The sequence below is a fragment of the Schistocerca americana genome, chromosome 8, assembly GCF_021461395.2.
Source record: "Schistocerca americana isolate TAMUIC-IGC-003095 chromosome 8, iqSchAmer2.1, whole genome shotgun sequence".
Taxonomy (NCBI): Eukaryota; Metazoa; Arthropoda; class Insecta; order Orthoptera; family Acrididae; genus Schistocerca; species Schistocerca americana.
In genome coordinates this window covers 29,504,340-29,525,029 of record NC_060126.1, presented here as the reverse complement: position 1 = coordinate 29,525,029, position 20,690 = coordinate 29,504,340, and positions in this window count along the sequence as shown.

Sequence of the window (20,690 nt, the reverse complement as noted above, 5' to 3'; positions counted from 1 at the left end):
CGGTTTCCATTTCGCAAACAATCAGAACGTACTTTCCGAATATCCCTCCTAACATTAAACTGCGGGAGCAAAGAGGGAAGCCAGGTCCCGCAGAGCGCCTACTCACCCTGAAGTCAGGGAAGAGCGCCGTCGGGCTGTGAGGCTCCTGTTAGCAGCTGCACCAGCAGAGCAGCCAGCAACAACAGCCTGCGCTCCGCCTCACACACCAGCCGCCACGCCCTGCCCTGCTGCGCGCGTGACTGTCGTCTCAGCTCCTGAGCCGAGTGTGTCACGTGAGTAGGCCTATCTAATCTCTCTGTCGACTCCCACAGAGAGATACGATTCTCCAGAATGCGAAATGTTGAAATCCTTTCCAAATGTACACCGAACAGCCAAGGAAACTGGTACACCTGCCTAATATCGTGTAGGGCACCCGCGAACACGCAGAACTGCCGCAACATGACGTGGCATGGAATCGACTAATGTCTGAAGTAGTACTGGAGGGAACTGACGTCATGAAACCTGCAGGGCTGTCCATAAATCCGTAAGACTAATAGGGAGTGGAGATCTCTTCTGAACAGCAAGTTGCAAGGCATTCCAAATATGATCAATAATGTTCATATATGGACAGTTTGGTGGCCAGCGGAAGTGTTGAAATTCAGGAGAGTGTTCCTGGAGCCACTCTGTAGCAATTCTGGACTTGTAGGGTGTCGCGTTGTCCTGGTGGAACTACGCAAGTCTGTCGGAACGCACAATGGACGCGAATGGATGCAGGTGATCAGACAGGATGCTTACGTCAGAGACGATCAGGGGTCACATGTCACTGCAGCTGCACGCAACCCACACCATTACAAAGCTCCCACCAGCTTGTACAGTCCTCTCCTGACATTCGGGATACATGGATTCATGAGGCTGGCTCCATATCAAGCCACGTACATCCCCTCGATACAATTTGAAACGAGGCTCGTCCGACCAAGCAACATGTTTCCAGTCATCAGCAGTCCAATGCCGGTGTTGACCGGCCCAGGCGATGCGTAAGGCTTCGTGTAGAGCGCAGTCATCAAGGGTACACGAGTGGACTTCCGGCTCTGCAAACCCATATGGATGATATTTCGTTGATGGCCCAGCATTGAAATCTGCAGCAATTTGGGGAAGGGTTGCACTTCTGTCACGTTGAACGATTCTCTTTCAGTCGCCATTGGTCTCCTGTTTGCAGGATCATTTTTTGGCCTCAGCGATGTCGCAGATTTAATGTTTTAAAAAATGGTTCAAATGGCTCTGAGTACTATGGGGCTTAACTTCTGAGGTCATCAGTCCCCTAGAACTTAGCACTACTTAAACCTAACTAACCTAAGGACATCACACACATCCATGCCCGAGGCAGGATTCGAACCTGCGACCGTAGCGGTCACGCGGTTACAGACTGAAGCGCCTAGAACCGCACGGCCACAAAGGTCGGCTTAATGTTTTACCGGATTCCTAGATTCCTAATAATCATGGTACACTCGTGAAATGGTCGTACGGGACAATCCTAATTCAACGCTACCTTGGAGATGCTGTGTCCCATCTCTTGTGCCCCGACTATATCACCTAGTTCAAACTCATTTAAATCTTGATAATCTACGATTGTAGCAAAAATGACCGATCTAACAACTGTGCCAGTCACTTGTTGTCTTACGTAGGCGTTGCCGACCGCCGCTTCGTATTCTTTTTACATATATCTGTATTTGAATACGCATGCCTATACCAGTTTCTCTGGCGCTTCAGTGTAACTGAGACGTTTCTCTTTGCGATGGAAAATGTTGTTGTGACTTCAGTTTAAACAGCGTCAAACAGTCTATTACGGCATTGTATGTAGAATTGGTCTGAATTTGTTCCAGATGTTTGTTGGTTCGTACAGTTTGCCTGGAGTGAGTACTCTCGTCTGAAAGAGTCTAAATAGGACACATATTCTGTACATAGTTTCTACTGTTTATACATCAAATGAAATATTTTCGTGGTGCTGACCAATAAAACTGCGACAGAGGGTAGACACCAAATAACGAAATCTACCTAAATCTTTGCACACTGTCAGAGTAGGTAAGTTTGGTCACGGCGGATCATGTTTGTATTAAACGTAATGCAACAAATAATTTTTCATTACGTGGAATACCACAGATCGCACTTTCTGTAGTAAATTTAGATTGCAAAAACGCGATTTTTTGTGGTGTGCAAATCTGCATGTAATGGCACGTCTTTGACGCGCAAGTCGACACGCCATCAAACTGATCTCCTTCCAACTTTAATTACACTGGAAATATAAATGTTATTATCATTAGTGACAAGGGTTAGCAATAGCACTTTTATAGTGAAAAAGTATAGACAAAAGCATATATTATAATTATTACTATCCAATTCCTTAAATACAAGTACAGAGATGCCTATACGCTAAGCTGCTGCGAGCGAGAAGGCTAACGGAGAGGAAGAAGCGACCAAAGACAGGAGACGGACCGAACTCTCTTACTTACAAAAGAAAGTCTTACCTCAAATTACTGACTGCTAGAGGAATGTGATAGCGATATCTGAGTTTGACATTGAAATATTTATTTAAACTATTCCCTTAAATGGTGGTGGCAGGGTTAGCATCAATGTGGAAGTAGCCAATCGACAGGAATCTCTTTGTGGTTCACTTTCACATAATATTTTACACCTAAATTGTAATAGTTGTTATAGTGTGACATTTCTATGAGTGTGAAATTACACTGCCTCTTACGTTTCTTACATTAATGTGAAAAGTCCATGACAACTGGTGCAGAAAATACAATATTTATGTTGGAATAATTGCTTTCAAGACAGTCATTACTATTTCTAGTTTAGCGTTTTCGTCAGTAACACATCGCGTCCAGTATTTGCTTTAACGACTAGAACTGAACATTTTCCAGGTAGTTTAAATAAGCAGCAGTTAGAGACTTACAGTCCTTGAAAAAAATTGTGGTTTATATAAGGTTCATTGATTTTAGCTGTTCTACAAATATTATAACGTCGGTGATCAAATGGTTACTTTGTATGAATTTTATTCTTGCCTCATAAAATTGAGGGGGAACAGTTCACTTTGGTTATGCTAGGATTGTAGGTCAAAGGTTGCGGTAGAATGATCAGATGCGACAGACCACGGATTCGGCTGAGGTCGTGTTCTCAAATGAGATCGGATCCACGTCAATGGTCAGATTTCGGCAGGGGAATGGCCGTGGTAGCTCACCTAGAGTTTGTTGTCTCTCATGTCTTCCTCATGCAGCATCGCACACCGGATCACGTGAGACAGTAGTAAAATTGGATTGCTACTACTTAGAGGAAAACTTACACGGATTATGTTAAACGAATGTTTCATTGGACTATAAATAACAGACTTTTGTCTATATGATACACAATAACAATATGAATTCTTGGACTGTGGAATGGGTTTGTGTTTTACGTGGATGGAACAAGATTTTTTACACTTCACTTTCTCTAAAACGTCGCTTTTGTGTACACATCTTTCAGTTACTAAAGTTGGTGGTGAACTAGTCCTTGAAGTCGTTTTAAAAAGAAATAAATCTTTATTTCAACAACATTATGAATACAACTTCAATCCAGGACCTAATACACCAGTGAGTCATATTTTTATACAAAAGACTGCAGCAGATCTACTACTACAAGAAAGTGTTAGCTAAGACTATGGGCAGGAACTAATGTTTATCACTATACTTTAACTAGTTGCTCTACCAAACTAGACTACCTTCAGCGCTACAGGTGTGCGAGAGAATACAAATCTACTCGTCTGGCCGCTCCCACCCAGCTAACCCCAGTGAGCATAACCCTGACACCTGGCTGGCCCTGGAACTTCTACATCTACATCCACACCCATACTCCGCAAGCCACGGTGTGTTGCGGAGGGTACCTTAAGTACCTCTATCGGTTCTCCCTTGAATTCCAGTCTCGTATTGTTCGTGGAAAGAAGGATTGTCGGTATGCCTCTGTGTGGGCTCTAATCTCTCTGGTTTTATCCTCATGGTCTCTTCGCGAGATATACGTAGGAGGGAGCAATATACTGCTTGACTCCTCGGTGAAGGTATGTTCTCGAAACTTTAACAAAAGCCCGTACCGAGCTACTGAGCGTCTCTCCTGCAGAGTATTCCACTGGAGTTTTTTATCTATCATCTTCGTAACGCTTTCCCGATTACTAAATGATCCTGTAACGAAGCGCGCTGCTCTCCGTTGGATCTTCTCTATGTCTTCTATCCACCTTATCTGGTACGGATCCCACACTGTTGAGCAGTATTCAAGCAGTGGGCGAACAAGCGTACGGTAAACTACTTCCTTTGTTTTCGGATTCCATTTCCTTAGGATTCTTCCAATGAATCTCAGTCTGGCATCTGCTTTACCGACGATCAACTTTATATGATCATTCCATTTTAAATCACTCCTAATGCGTACTCTCAGATAATTTATGGAATTAACTGCTTCAAGTTGCTGACCTGCTATATTGTAGCTAAATGATAAGGGATCTTTCTTTCTGTATATTCGCAGCACATTACACTTGTCTACGTTGAGATTCAATTGCCATTCCCTGCACCATGCGTCAATTCGCTGCAGATCCTCCTGCATTTCAGTACAATTTTCCATTGTTACAACCTCCCGATATACCACAGCATCATCCGCAAAAAGCCTCAGTGAACTTCCGATGTCATCCACAAGGTCATTTATGTATATTGTGAATAGCAACGGTCCTATGACACTCCCCTGCGGCACACCTGAAATCACTCTTACTTCGGAAGACTTCTCTCCATTGAGAATGACATGCTGCGTCCTGTTATCTAGGAACTCCTCAATCCAATCACACAATTGGTCTGATAGTCCATATGCTCTTACTTTGTTCATTAAACGACTGTGGGGAACTGTATCGAACGCCTTGCGGAAGTCAAGAAACACGGCATCTACCTGTGAACCCGTGTCTATGGCCCTCTGAGTCTCGTGGACGAATAGCGCGAGCTGGGTTTCACACGACCGTCTTTTTCGAAACCCATGCTGATTCCTACAGAGTAGATTTCTAGTCTCCAGAAAAGTCATTATACTCGAACATAATACGTGTTCCAAAATTCTACAACTGATAGACGTTAGAGATATAAGTCTCTAGTTCTGCACATCTGTTCGACGTCCTTTCTTAAAAACGGGGATGACCTGTGTCCTTTTCCAATCCTTTGGAACGCTACGCTCTTCTAGAGAGCTGCAGTCCTTTTTGTTTTCAAAACATGCATTCCTATTTAGCAAAGCAGGCGCCCAGAATGTTCATAGTAACAGTCCGGGCGAGAGTCGACCACAGCGGCGGTTAGGTACGGCGCGGGTTGGCAGCTCCTACTCGTCGTAACAGTGCGTCGCTCAGTGTGAGTCCTTCCACACCCTGCGAGCAGACGTCGCACTTCACACCGGAGATCAGACGACCATTACTGAGTACATCACTGGTGAGTGTCACATTTCGTTGTTGGAGTTCACGACAACACGCCGTGACACAGTAATAATTCAGACCACGCTGCCATTACCTTTGTAGTAGTCGTCACGTCATCACTGTTTATCTCACTTCACTTACAGTGTTCTCTTGTTTCCTAGAAACAGCGCTTATATCATAGCGCAAAGATTTAACATTTTGCAGTCTGTAACATTTTCTTCCCCACAGAATTCAGGCTCCTTTATCATAACATCCTTATTTAACACGCTTACAAAACAATAATCTCATCTAATGGTGTAAGATGGTTGAAATGGCTCTGAGCACTATGCGACTTAACTTCTGAGGTCATCAGTCGCCTAGAACTTAGAACTAATTAAACCTAACTAACCTAAGGACATCACACACATCCATGCCCGAGGCAGGATTCGAACCTGCGACCGTAGCGGTCACGCGGTTCCAGACTGAAGTGCCTAGAACCGCACGGCCACATCGGCCGGCAATGGTGTAAGAATGATTGCCACTCATTACAACAGAATGAGCTAACAATAATTTTCTCGTGTTGTTTACGATTCATATCTGACCAGCTTATATCCGTACTGCATATTACGATCATGTACGGACAGATTAGACCGACATTGTCTAACTGTCGCACAGAGTGTCAGTTCAAGTCAGTTCGCTGGATATGGATAGGGAAACTAAACACGAAAGCAAATCAAAGTTCAAAGCTGAGCAATTTTCAGAATCGCGATAAGCTAGGAAATCGTATCAAACCAAACTTCCTTGCGCTACTCGAGACTAATATTTACAAGTATTAGCACATTACTGTATCTAAATCATTTTTACAACTACCTGTGGTAACACAGATATATCAGTTGATACAAGGTTGGCGTAAGTATTGGAAGGACGTTTTCAGTGTTTATTTATCTAGCTTAAGTACTAAAGACAGCAGACCTTGTAATAAAGCGTTGACATTGTAAGAATTACTTGAACAACCAGATCTGTGTCACGGTTCTTTTACTTTCCTATCAACATGTCAGTATTTTAGAGAAAAATCACTTTCCATTTTTCTTAAGTATTACATCTCTCGTGAAGAAATAAATATTCTAATTTTGTTCCTTGATATACCTAGAGAAATTACTAATCATTATTGTGTTCCTTATGCCCATTCTCACTGTGTACTGACCAAGAACATACTTAACACTATAGTGTTTGTGTTTATATCCTTTTACAACTGTTAATTATATAATTATATGCATCTACTATTAAGTTTAATACTCCAGGCAAAACAATGCCTAGAAATATAGTGCACACAACACATGATTTGTGAATAGGACTAGTACTCATTTATCCTTCGCTACTCTAAACGTCCATCCGGTAAGTTTAGTTACTTCTAATAAAAATATTTTAAGTGTATTCTTAGTCGATACACATCGTATCTCAAATCAATCCTTTTTTACCATTAGCACTTGCCAGTTCAGCTTCAACTCATAACTAATAGTTAAACTAAATACTAAACATTAATTCAGTAAGGATAAGCTCTTCAACACTTTCAAAAATGCAGTACCGCTTAAAAGTTGATTTGGTACGAGTCACACAAACCAAAGAACATCTTAAGCTCTCCTTTAGTTCTGGAGCATGGAATGTGATCTACGGCACTAATTTTGTCAGGGTCGGTCATGATTCATCCAGAAGATACTATGCGGCGAGGAAACTTTATTTTATCTCTCACAAACTTTGATTTCGTTAAGTTCGTGGTTACACCTGCTTGAGAGAGTTTCTGAGGTGACTTTCTTAGTAAATGTATGTGCTCCTCCCAAGTGTGGGTGGCTGTCAGTATAATGACAACATGTAATGTAACCCTATCAAGTAGTTCAGGCACAAGTGCTGTATCTAGTGCAGTTATGTATATGCCTAAATTTACATTGAGCCGGTAGGATATAAAACTTGTAACTCCTTCCACCAAAGATTCATTTTCAGGACTCAACAACTAGTAGGAACTTCTTAAATCACTACCAGTAGGGTATGTTATCCTGATAAAGTTCTGGAGTTGTTCATCCATGTTTTCTGGGCATGTTCTCACAGATAAAGCAATTTTATTATTTTCCCTTGCATCCAGAAGCAAGCAATCGATCTCAATATGTTTTCTATCTGTTAATAAGGGAGTACAGTATGGTGATAAGGAAGGTTCGATGATTCTCCGTTCTAGCAATTGCTTAATTTCTGCAGCCATAGCTGCCCTCTTGGTTCAAGGGATACAGCACTATTTTTAACAATGAAGTTCATGAAGGCAGACTTCCATGTTATTCTGGTCCATTTTAATAACACCAGGTTTACTTACTGTTACATAAACATAGTTTAACAACAAATCTTTTTGTTAGTCTTGTGGTAATATATCAATGATAGTGGACTCAGCAATCTTAATTTTCACTACATTTTCTGTATCTTCAACTAGACTACAGTGTGCAGGTGTGTCTGTGGTACATTTTTTTGTCCTAAGTAACTTTTCTCCCAAAGCCTGACAAAATTTACGAAGCTTCAACTTGGTTTTTGCCTTATCTGCTACGGTTTGTAGGCCATCAACGTTCAAAGAACATTTCCCCATAGAGAAGACGACAACTGCATCGTTTTTATGCACGAAATCTATGCTCAAAATGCATTGCACTATTAATTTATTCGCGATTATGAATGGGCATTTCACTACTCCATTCCCTAATTTCCCATTCATTTATGTCTGCTTCTTGATATTTTGCGACTTCATACCAACAGTCTCAATAATTCTATAGTTTTTCAGTGGATAGATTACTGATCTCACATATTTTATTAAGCGAATTAGATGATTAAGCACTCACCTGGCAGTCTCCTGCCCCCACTTTCCGACTTTTTACATCATGGCATGTAATCCTCTTGGAAAGTGGGTGGTAATTTCGAATTTTGGAGGGAATTTCGCTCTAAGAGCTTACTCCTGCAGCTGAGGGGCGTTAGTACAGTGTTTCCCCCACTAGATATTGCTCATAATGTCATTCAGTTCAAATAAAATTTCTTTAAATTTGTATACGTTTGTTTAAATTTATTATCTACCTACAGCATTAGCGGCTTAGTGTGGTGTTAGCAACACAAGAGGCTGAGATATCAGTGCGTGTTGAGCTGTCGCTGTGGACGGAGCATTTGTTCAGTGAGAAAGGTGTTGGTGCCAGATAGGGGGAGTTTTAATAGCTGTATTACATGCAGTCATTCAGCTGAGGAGTGCATCCACAGCCCAGTGCATGAAAATTGTAAGTGAGCATTAATACTTGAACATATGAAGAGGAAGAGTACAGTCCTAAAGATGCATTACACAACGCATGGAGACATCTGACTCAGCTCCCACCCCACTGCCTCCGATCCAGCAGACCAGAGAACTGCACTAGTTCGCGAGTTCACCGCGATAGGTCACGTGATTGTCCAGTTCAGTCAATAGGAGCACAGCAACATGATGAAGACGGGTGTTTTCCCAGTTTCAAGAGTGCCCCAGCCTAACCTGTTCGAGGGAATTTCTTATTTTGGCGGGAATTTCTTTGTACCAGGGCTGTGCTGATGCGACCATCGAAGGAATTGGTGGGAAAAGAAACCGGCCTGTTCCGAGCTGCTGGAGGGAGGAAGGAGTGTACGTTATTTATTTTTGGAACAATTTGTTGCCGGCCAGAGGGGCCGTGCGGTTCTAGGCGCTACAGTCTGGAGCCGAGCGACCGCTACGGTCGCAGGTTCGAATCCTGCCACGGGCATGGATGTGTGTGATGTCCTTAGGTTAGGTAGGTATAATTAGTTCTAAGTTCTAGGCGACTGATGACCTCAGAAGTTACGTCGCATAGTGCTCAGAGCCTTTTGAACAATTTATTTAGGGACGGATTTCACCTAGATTATTCATTATGTTGATACAAAACGCTCATCCTGACGTGCTTGAGGTCACAATATACTGTTTACAGACCTAGAAACTACTTGTAAACAACGAAGAGACGCATACAACTCGTAAATTACCGAAATAATCCAGTACAGAATATACAGACGTACAAACTTCTCGTAGATCACCGAAATAATACATGTGTAACACTATGCAAACATGCTCACAGCGCTAAAGCACCTGAGAAGAATGCAGTGCACAAACACTCAGTGCACGCAAAAAACGCAGCGTATCAGTGACTCGAACCCAGATTGTACTGGGTGGAAAGCCTAAGTGCACCCACTAAAACATGGAAAGTGTCCAGATGCGGGACAGGAAGGTTAGGTTAGTGTACTTTATTTATTTTGGTCTGGAAAGTGACACAAATATCGATTCTAATTACGTAATTAATTACAAAGATCGGTCCAAATTACACAACTATATGCATAGCGCTACGCAAGGACGGCATAAAATCGCAATGTAGCGCAAAAACTGATGAGACCATAAAACTGGGGTTATCCTGCTCGGAAGAAATTTCGCAATACCACTCGAAAGTGACGCAAATGTCGATCCTAATTACATAATTAATCACAAAGACTGGCCCTAATTACACAACTATATGGATAGCATTACACAAGGGCGGAAAAAAGGGCAATATGTCGCATAAACTGATCATACCATACAACTGGTGTTATCCTGCTGGGAAAAAGTTTCGCAATACCAATCGACGACCAGCAACAAAACACTCAAACTCTACCCTATAAGCTAGGGGGGAAAAGGCTGGGGTGGAAGGTACTATATTTATTCTCCTTGGTGGGAGATACATTAAACTGAATAGATGCTGTTGCTGGGCAGAGAGGAGTTTTTAAAAAATATGTATTACCTGCAAGCATACAGCTTCTATCACTTTTGGACGTCAGAGTTCGCTACAGACATCTACTAAAATCACCATACATCCCAGGTAATCGAAGCCAATACACGCTAACATGGCTGATGGAGAAAATGCATCACAGTTCTAATTACACTTCGAAATTGTCATTAAAAAACCAGCACTCGTATTGAATGGGTCACATTGCAGCACTTGGACTGTGGAAAATCGTCGTTCTAAAATATTACAGAGGGATGGTAGTTGAACGTGCGCTCTCCTCCATGTACAATCACAAACCGCCGAACTGCGAGGCCCTCTCTCCACCTACGACATGGATGAACCGAGGGCGGGAGCCGCTCCACCAGCAGCCCCGCGACACGTGCTGGACACCGTCCGCCTTGATACGATGGTCCTTTGCCAACAAAAAAGCAGGTATAGTTAACTAAACAATGGGAGATAAAAGGGCGGCTTTCCCAAATGCATCTTGGTCGTCTAAAGTATAGTGATACAGCCGCCCCAAATGGATAGGGGGCGCAGCTGTGGCGACGAGATGTGACAGACTAGACAGATCCTCAACTCCTCCAATAGGCCTCTCGTTCTGGGTTGGAAAACACTTTTGATTAACGTCACATAGGACGCTGGAGCTGGAACTGGGGAAGAGCCACGGTCTCATAGTGAATTCACCCACCATTGTGCACTGCACTATTTAACATCAGCTCGACTCCTATAATAAAGCAACTATGAAAAAAGGAAAAAAAATTCGTGACGATAATAAATGTCCTCTTTCCATGAAAATAGACAAATACCATTTTCATTTAGTTTTATGAGCAAAATCAATATAGTTTTTTATGTTCTTCTGCATTCGCATCTCATTATTTTGTGACGCCCAATGAAGTGTACCGCCACCAATTACAAGTGATCAGCAGAGACATACCCACCCTGCGTAAAATCAGGGAAAAACACTTCGACTATTTTGAAGCGAAAACTACCAATCACCACAGAATGTCATCGTTATTTCGAAATTAAATTGATCATGAGAGTCACTTTGCATGGCGAGTAATTTTTGTTTTTGTTTTTCTGTGGTTGGATTGCACTCACCAGGTAAGTCAAATGGGTATCCTTGGAGGGAACACGATGTTCTTTTCGAGGAACACTGTTGAGAAATGACATCTGAAGCTGACCACAGAGGGATTCTACAGCCCACAACAAACATTTCCCGTATGGACCATGTTTGTCGCAGTCTCATATGTCAGTCCCTCTGCATCTTGTAACTGTTCCTAAGTCTATGCCCACACCATCCATAGAGGAAGGACGAACATTTTGCGACACATCTCCAAACTACATACAGCTAGTCCGAAGGAGACCTGTGTCTCTCAGTGTGCATTCATGTCTATCAGCCAAAAATGTGTGGCGACCCTGTTAAATATACTGATATTGATTCATTGGAGCAGGTGGTTTGTGATCGAAGTCGCTTACACAGACTGATGTAAAGTTTCATCACCTGTATTGTAGGATGGCCATTTCCAACAGACTATCAATCACACGAGAGAGTTCGTGTATTGCTTCTTCATAAGCAGTTTAATACGCTGTTTTTTTTTCGGTATGTAGCACACCAAATCAGTGTACATTGCCATACAGTTCGTGTTTTTCTACCATGACGCAGAGACCCATGTCAGCTGCTGCTAAACCGACATTAAACGCTTCAATCCTCTGGCACTCACAGAAAACTGAACGTCGTATGGCATAAACTTTACAGTTACCACACTACAGGCTGGTAGAAATGAAACACAAAAATGTGCGAGACATCACAGCAGTTCCATCAGCTATGACCTATACAGTTAATCTCATCTTCCCATCGAAAGGGTAGTGGATGTCTCGGTGCTCTGTTTCGAAAAGCATTTATTTCCAGGACTGTATTCTTACTCTTTATATGTCCAAGCATTAATAATCGCTTACATTCTTCATGCACTGAGCTGTGGATGTACTCCTCATCTGAATAACTCCATGTAATACAGCTATTAACATTCCCTCTGTCTCGCACTAACATCTTGCTAATTGAACACATGCTCCTTCCACACTGACAGCTTAACAAGCACTGATATCCCAGCCTCTTGTGGTGGCAACACCACACTAAACCACTACTGCTGTACGTAGATAATAAATTTAACCAAATTTCAACAATTGTCAACAAATTTACAAAAACTTCAACAAACTGTATTCGAATTGAATGACATCATGAGCAGTCTCTAGTGAGGGAAACCACTTACTAACTCCCCTCAGCTGCAGGAGTATGCTCTTAGAGCAAAATTCCCTCCAATATTCGAAATTCCCACTCATGCATGATGCAGAAAGATGGAAAGTGGGGGGACTGCCACGTGACCCCTAAATTCAAACTTCCCACGGGGGGGGGGGGGGGGGGGGGGGCTGGCTCTATCCCACTAAAAGCTGCCACCTTGGATAACGGTACTCCCATCATCAGCTGATGTGACAACCACATCTTGGATGACGCCATGTGCTGATTCCAAGTCTACAGGCCGGATGACATCATTGGTGCCTTCTTGTATAAATTTGGCGACAATGGAGAGTAGGGCAGTACATACTTTGTCCTACTACTCTAGATGTGTTGTTAAATACTTCACCTTGCCTTCTCGATATAACTATGACAATATACGAGGGATAGGAGCACATATAAGGCAAAAAACACCGTTGTCCCATTCTGCCTCACTACTCCATTCTGCCACGTATTGCTATACTACTCTAAGATTCCGACTTCAACCGCAGTTTCCTCGTCAAGTTTCCTAATAAAATATACGTTTCATACAATATCATGTATAAATAATCCAAAACGTGTATGTATTGCCACCCCATATCCTTGCACATCTACGTTTGGTTAAAAATTGTAAAATTAAATCTTTCAGATGTCTGCCCTTATGTACTTTCTTAAAAAAATTAACATCGATCAAGAGTAAAAGGTCTAAGTAAAATGCTGAAGTAAGTATGCGTATCTTCTTCCAGGCACTAATGAAAGTTTCTGTGTGCAAACATATAAGCGTACTCGGAACCGCAAATGTAGACTACCATCAACTGTAGAATGGAATGAAGACAATCAAAATTTTTGGTGACCTGGACTCGAACTCAGGTAACCCTCTTATCCTGAGCCGTCACCTTACCATTTTTTTTAATTCATAGGAATCCTTCTGGTGACCAAAGGGAGGGGTGGGGGCAATGTGGGCAGGGGTCGCAATCCGAGGCTTGGCCACCATGTCCCTTTTTTTTATTTTTAATACCACCGAGAATAGTAGGGAACCTGCTTAGCGAGGACGAGGGCGGAGCAAGACTGTCGACGTACAGTTTTTCCGAGAAGAACATTCCGACGACCGGAGGATATATTGATTCTAAGTGAGGTCGAGACAGGGATCAACCCTTCATGGCAGGAAGAGCCCAGCTGTGGGTGGGTTAACGAAGCCACTGAAAAGAAAATTGGAGAAAAATGGTCTGTAGTTTGGACTGCGAACAATTGTACAATGGCGTTAATGAAGGAACTGCCAAAAATCAATAATAGTTTTCTAGCCATAAGCAAACAGGTAGTGAGCTGCGTGTCCTCAAATCCATTTCACAGAGTTTGTCTTGGCTTGCGCGAAGCACCCCGCGTCCGGAGAGTGGAGCAGTTGAGTAGGTATCTGATGAGGAGTCGTCCAGATAATTAGGGACAGTGTCTGTCGCAGCAATAAACAGACGTCTCTTGCCGATCCGCACATGAGGCGATGCTCGTCTGTGTCCAAAAATTACAGGCGACACACAACGGGATGTCTGCGAGAAGAATCCCGTGAAGGCGTGACCCGCATACTTGCATCCTATTGACAGTACGCTTGTTACGTGAGAATTAGGACTTGGTTGTGTTGCCAGCCGATAAAGGAAATGCCGCGGTGGTCCTGAACACCGAAGACAACCACCTGAAGACATTGCATTTATTAGAAGATGATACATATCGAAACCTTAGTCAGAGCCAACACAGACCATCGTCAAAACGACGTTAATAAACTACCCAAGTGTGCCAGAAGAAATGACGAAGAAATAAATGCCAACTGCAGCTAGACCTCCCAGGCCTTATGAAATGCCTAAGACACTCAAGGAAAATGTTCCCCTGACACCAGTAGTTAGTGCAATCAGTTGACTCACTTACAGACTGGTAAAACATCTGGCAGGACTATTAACACCCAAACTGGGACACAGCGAACATTACGTTATTACCTCACAGTCATTCGTTAGGCCCCCGGGAAATTACAGCTAGGCCAAAATGACACAATGGTTAGGCTGGACATTGTGTCCTTTATTACGACGGTACCAGTACAGAACACGCTGGATCTTTTGACCCTACAGTTTCCACCTGAGATCGTCAAGCTGTCCCGCAGTACCTAATTGACAACGTACTTCCTAAACCGCATGTGACGAGACGACGGAAGGGACAGCCATTGGATCCCCAGATTCTCTGGCAGTCACAAAGTTTTCATGGAGCACTTTGAAGACCAAGCTGTATTTTCTGCGACGCCGCGTCCGTCTTGCTTCTTACAATATGTTGACGACGCCTTCTTGAAATGGTCTCACAGTGGAAACGCACTGCAGTAATCCGTCGACCACAGCAACGGTGTCAATCCTAACATTATATTTACTGTGGAGTTGGAGAGAGGTGTTAAGTCGGAAGGGGGCCGGCCGGCTTGGTCATTCAGTGTGCAGAAAATCTACGCATACTGACCGGCATTTGAACACCAACAGTTTTGAGCACCCGCCACACGGGAAAGCAGTCCCGAATACATTAACAAATAGAGCCAAAATTACTCTTGACAACGGTGATGTAGCGTCTGAATTTCCATATTAGAAGCACATGTTCAGAGAAAATGGTTCCAGTATTTGAAGCGCATCTTGAGAAAAAATGGTTCCAGCAAGAGAGCTGTTTCAGAAACTTTCAGTTGCCACGGACGAAAGGCGCCTCGTGAATCGGCGAAAGAGGCCAGAGCGGTTGCATTCGTTCCATACTATGGTCCATCTAGTACGAAGACAGGGCGCGTGCTCCGGAGTTCCGGCCCGCCTGCAAGGTAAGAGTTATGTTACGTCCCATTAAAGTCAATTTAGAGCTTCGAGTTCCTGCCGGTCGTGGTGTCCCCTGTAAATGTGGTAACATTTACGTAGGTCAAGCTAGTCTGAGAGTAGCTAAGTGTTGTCCAGAGCACCCACGACATTAAACTGAGACAACGTGAGACGTCGGCCGTGGCTGACAGTTACCTAGAAAACGGGTACCAAATAAAATTTGAAAAGACGAGAGTTTTTGCTTAAACTTCGTCTAATGGGATTCTGTTATGAAAGAAATGGCTGATATAAGAGTAAAAAGCAACAGTTTTAACAGAGACCAGTAGTTCGTACCTAGCAGGCATGGGAGAGGGCTTTGGATACTGAGCAAAAGCAAAGTCGGAGTCTTGAAGTTTGTAGGGACGCGAAGGCGGCAGTTTTTCAAAAATGGTGGTGCCGGCCCCTTGCGCCATGTGACGTCACATGGTGTCGCGGCGGGCCGGAGCTGCTAGGAGATGCGCGACTTGCCGTGCGAGCATGCGTCACTCCGGCCCTCGCTGGAAGGAACGGTACGCTGCTATTGCATCTACGAGGGTCACTCCAAAAGAAATGCACACTATTTTTGTAATAATACAGTTTCCATTCTGCATGTGTGAAATTTTTACAGTGTGTAGATGCATCCTTCCCGCTTGTTTTCAAACTTAGTTCTCCTGTTCCCGTGAGTGGCGCCGTCACAGCATGTCTTCAAGATGGCTGCTACACATGACGTTCGTCAGAAGCAACGTGCTGTCATAGAATTCCTGTGCTGTGAAAACTAGACAGTGGGAAACATTCAAAAGAGGTTGAAAAAGGTGTATGGAGACGCTGCTGTCGATCGCAGTACAGTTAGTCGGTGGGCAAGCAGGTTACGTGATGAAAGCGGGCACGGCAATATTGACGATTGTCCTCGCAGCGGCAGGCCTCGTACTGCACACACTCCAGACAACGTGCGGAAAGTTAACGAATTGGTGACTGCTGACAAACACATCACAGTGAACGAATTGTCACGCTACGTTGGGATAGGGGAAGGAAGTGTTTGCAGAATACTGAAAGCGTTGGCGTTAAAAAAGGTTTGTATCATGTTGGTTCCCAGGATGTTGACAGTGGCTCACAAAGAAACAAGAAAAACGGTATGCAGCGAACTTTTGGAACAGTATGAGAATGGTGGAGATGAATTTCTTGGAAGAATTGTGACAGTTGATGAAACATGGCTCCATCATTTTTCACTTGAGACGAAGAGGCAACCAATGGAGTGGCATCATGCAAATTCACACAAGAAAAAAAATCAAAGCCACACCTTCTGCTGGAAAAGTTATCGCTACGGTGTTTTTTGATTCAGAAGAACTCTTGCTTGTGGACATCTTGCCAAGTGGAACCACCATAAATTCTGATGCATATGTGACGACACTGAAGAAACTTCAAGCTCGACTGAGTCGTCTTCGAGCACATCGGCAAAAGCAGGTTGTTTTGCTGTTGCACGACAATGCACGGCCACATGTCATACAAAAAACCATAAACACCCGCCTTACAGTCCTGACCTGGCTCCATGTGACTATCATCTCTTTGGGAAACTGAAAGGCTCTCTTCGTGGAACAAGTTTTGAAGATGATGACTCCCTTGTGCACGCTGCCAAACAGTGGCTCCAACAGGTTGGTCCACAATTTTACTGTGCTGGTATACAGGCGCTGGTTCCAAGATGGCGTAAGGCAGTTGAGAGGGATAGAAATTATGTGGAGAAATGAAAATATTGTTCCTATAGGTTGTATCTACGCAATGTAGAATAAGAGATGGATTTTAAAAAAATAGTGTGCATTTCTTTTGAAGTGACCCTCGTATACAGGCAGGAACCGTGCCGTGCCCGGCAGTCAGTGATTTAAGCTCCCAATGACGCTGAGGGATACAGCGACCGAAAGCTCGAGTATTTTATTTAAAGTGTCGTGGGTTGTAATCTGTTGTAAACTGAGAATATTTTATTGAAGCATGCCATCACGAAAGACTCCGAGGACACTTATCACATTTTATTGGCTTTTTATTCACTGAAATTCTACGAAACTAAGATTTGTAATTAAATTTTTCAACATATGATTTATTCCAGGAACCACGATTAACATCAGCTATCCCTGATTCGTTTGCCGAGAGGCATGGTGCAATTTGAAGACTCATCATTCAGCGTATCGTCAACAGCAGATAATTTGAATAGACGCAGACTCGGGATTCATCAACTGCAGCTCCTCCACCAAAGCCATCAACTTCCCACAAAAACACAGTCGCCTGTTTTGTGGTCACAAGCAAAACACAAGTAGAAAATACAGACGTCGTCTTATATTTACTTAGTCAGAAAAACTGATACAAATAAAGATGACTATGGAGAGTTTAAATTATTCTGATGTAATTGCAAAACTTAGTAATCAAAGTATTAGCTATCATTAGACATGTTTCACTGCTTATCCGCAAAGGAAGAAGCGGAAAACCGAGGAACATAAACAATCTATTTGGCAAGAGAGTAGACAGCAACATACATTTCCTTACGAGAGCCGTATAGATTTTATTGACAGAGAAATAATTGAAAATGCTGAAGTTACGGGCCTTACGCAATTGTTCTCCGGATTCAAAGCTCTAATATTTGATTTCGGAGAGGATAAATTGTTTACAAGGCAGACATCGACGTATCTGTAATGGCCAATAACGCCAAATATTTCGAGACACAATCAGGTAATAAATTCAAAGGTGTAGCTTCTTATTTGTGGAATGCATAAGAACTACGGATTTCAAAATTGCTACCGAGTCATTTAACTGTTGATGATTCATGGAGAATGCGAGATCCGCGAGAAATCATTTGAATTTGGGCACAGACAGTAATTTATAACGAGATCGCAGTGAAAACGACGTCGTTGTGCAGCGATATGGTTTATACTGTTACAAAAGGTAGATGTAAACCAGAGAAAAATTTAACCCTCGCTTTGGCTTTAAAGTCTTTAGTGAATTCTCGGCATGTATTCACAGATAGTGGCATACAGTATAATTTCGCTGAAGAGATGGCGACGGAAATGACCTATAGAGCAGTAAGATAATGCCTGCCGATATCGACACTGTAAGTGAACGGAGCACTCACGTAGCGTCTGATAATTTCGATCGCTTCGTTGATATGACTTCAGGAAAAGGTGCAACGCACAAAACACTTCAAACAATCTATCAGTTTCCCCATGCAGAAAACAGTGATCCTGAAGAAACTAAAGCCACGACTTCTTCAGCTCCGCCACTTGCTGGCAAAGGAGAGAATATGGACTTTCTTAAGGAAAAAGACGACGCTTTAATCGATTATTTACCACTGTCCCTTTTTTGGGCCACAAATATTTTATTTACATCTACGTAATCAACGAAACTTTTTGGCTGTTGTACTTAAAAGACTGAACTGACTGCTATAATGCCTGCATATTGAAAATAAATATTTATTTCTAACTAGCCTCTTTTGGGAAAGGAATTAATTTGTCTGTTTTCTGTCTTCGAACTTAACTGCACTGTATGCCTGCTGGTAGTTTCCGTACAATAATCAATCATGATTTAGTTGTCTGTCCATGTAACAGTCAGTATAATCCAGATTTCCTGAAGTAACTTCAATATCAATTTATGTTATATGTCACAATAATGTTACATTATCACTCGTTTGTTGATGTAGCGTATTACCGTACACACATTTCATAGAAAAATTAGTACTTACATTGCTGAGATCTACTTTCTTTACACTGATATTTTCGCCAGAATTAGGTAGCAGAGTGAAATAATCCCTTTCGCATTTTAGAATTCAAATAAAATAAAAACTTGCTGCGTGGACGTACACTAGCAGAAGCTCTAGCACAAATGGAGAGCTCTGAAGTGAGTGAAGTTTAAGCTGATGACTTATAATTGGTGATCATTCCACCCTATGCAGATGAAATAACAGATGAAGAAGACAGTGAAGAAAATTCACTGTACGATGGTTATATTGCACAAGATAAAACTGGTACTTTAGAAATTAAAACCAGCAGGACTGACGCCAGTGTTATCGATTTACCGCCCGAAACTAAGCGAAGAAAAGCATTAGGACATGAAGTGAAAAGTGGTGCATGAGCCCTATTCACAATAAGAGCGATGGTAGCTAAAGCATGTCCCTTGGTTGATACAAAAAAATGGAGAAGGGAAATTAATGAGAATTCTATGACTACATGTTTGACATAGATAATGAAGTTTTGCTAGTGAAATGAAGGGACAACAAACCAATATGCGTAGTCACAAATTACGGTACTATTACTCCTTTAAGCTGTGCTAAAAGAAGCTAACAGGCGAATAAAAAGGAAATATGTGTTACAAAGCCTCATCTCACTGAACAATACAATGTTCATACGGGTAGTGTTCCTCTGTACGACAACCAGATATCACTTGATAGCACGATGATAAGATGAAAGAAGTGTTGTAGTCATTATTCGCCCAGATGACTGATATCTGCGTAGTAGCTAAATGTCGCACATACCAAATGCTGTATAAGAGTTGAGGGACATGAAAGGGAAGCAGTGGTTGGGAAGGGAGTAAGACAGGGTTGTAGCCTCTCCTCGATGTTATTCAATCTCTATATTGAGCAAGCAGTAAAGGAAACAAAAGAAAAATTTGGAGTAGGTATTAAAATCCACGGAGAAGAAATAAAAACTTTGAGGTTCGCCGATGACATTGTCATTCTGTCAGAGACAGCAAAGGACTTGGAAGAGCAGTTGAACGGAATGGATGGTGTCTTGAAGGGAGGATACAAGATGAACATCAACAAAAGCAAAACGAGGATAATGGAATGTAGTCGAGTTAAGTCGGGTGATGCTGAGGGTATTAGATTAGGAAATGAGACACTTAAAATAGTAAAGGAGTTTTGCTATTTCGGGAACAAAATAACTGATGATGGACGAAGTAGAGAGGATATAAAATGTAGACTGGCAATGGCAAGGAAAGCGTTTCTGAAGAAGAGAAATTTGTTAACATCGAGTATAGATTTAAGTGTCAGGAAGTTATTTCTGAAAGTATTTGTATGGAGTGTAGCCATGTATGGAAGTGAAACATGGACGGTAAATAGTTTGGACAAGAAGAGAATAGAAGCTTTTGAAATGTGGTGCCACAGAAGAATGCTGAGATTAGATGGGTAGATCACATAACTAATGAGGAAGTATTGAATAGGATTGGGGAGAAGAGAAGTTTGTGGCACAACTTGACCAGAAGAAGGGATCGGTTGGTAGGACATGTTCTGAGGCATCAAGGGATCACCAATTTAGTATTGGAGGGCAGCGTGAAGGGTAAAAATCATAGGGGGAGACCAAGAGATGAATACACTAAGCAGATTCAGAAGG